Source organism: Cetorhinus maximus, chromosome 4, assembly GCF_964194155.1.
Source record: "Cetorhinus maximus chromosome 4, sCetMax3.hap1.1, whole genome shotgun sequence".
NCBI classification, from domain to species: domain Eukaryota; kingdom Metazoa; phylum Chordata; class Chondrichthyes; order Lamniformes; family Cetorhinidae; genus Cetorhinus; species Cetorhinus maximus.
In genome coordinates, this window is record NC_135882.1 from 131,485,861 (window position 1) to 131,486,808 (window position 948).

The window sequence follows — 948 nt, forward strand, 5'->3', positions numbered from 1 at the left end:
GCATCGGCGGAGAAGAAAAGAGTTGACATTTCAAGTCCTCATGACCCTTCAGCAGAACTGAGTAAAGTTAGGAGAGGGGTGAAATATAAGCTGGTTTTTATCCCACTAATTCTCTGTCGGCTCTGTTCAATTGTTGAAACAAAATCAAGGTGTCAAGTGTCAGTTTATGCTAGTGAAGTTAATTTATTCCAAAAGCTTTCCTCCTGCGGAGGGGCAAAGAGAACAGGGACAGGAAATGACTTGACGTGCTGTCGGAGTCAAGTGATCTTCATTTGCTATGTAGCAAAGATGCAGAGCTCAGGTGAGGGAGCAGAAAATAGGGCCTTGCAACAAGACACGTTGGGGAACGTTTCGCATTGTTTAGATTTGGATAATGAACCACTGAACACAACACCATGCAAACTGTGAGAGAGCAGAAGCAGAAAGTTGCATTTGCAAAGTGTGTGAAGTGACCATGGTGGGATTGCAAAACTTCAGCGAGCCAGGTAGGAGTTGAACCTACAATCTTCTGATCTGTAGTCAGATGTGTTATCCATTGCGCCACTGGCCCAACTGGCAGCTTCATGGTCTTCATACACATCTTACTGAGCTGTGCTACAAAGCGGGATGAACAGGAATCGAAAGGTTCACCTGCGGACAATCAGCAAACTAAGTCATCTTCACTGATCTTCATTCATTTCTCAGCCTGAAATGTGCTGAATGTTCCTGCATAGCAAACCAAGTGTGCCCTCAGGTGTCTGCTTCAATACGGTCTCGAATTTGTATGTGTTGATTGGAAAGAAGTGTGTGGTAAGCAGCAAATTGCTGAAGGCCAGCATTCTTAAATTCACAAGAAGACTATGGAGAACATGCTGCCACAAAAGCACAGGAGTCCTCATTTCCTGTCTGAAAACTCCCTTCTCATCCTACTTTCAATTCTGCACTTGCACATGCTGGCCAGCAGGGAGT

General features: G+C 44.8%; 1 non-coding gene across 1 annotated transcript; it reads right to left on the reverse strand.

Annotated features, from left to right (window-relative positions):
- Positions 1 to 477: 477 nt before the first annotated feature.
- On the reverse strand, positions 478 to 550 carry trnac-aca (transfer RNA cysteine (anticodon ACA)). Its single transcript has one exon. It is a non-coding gene; the product is annotated as a tRNA-Cys (tRNA).
- Between the last annotated feature and the right edge of the window lie 398 nt (positions 551 to 948).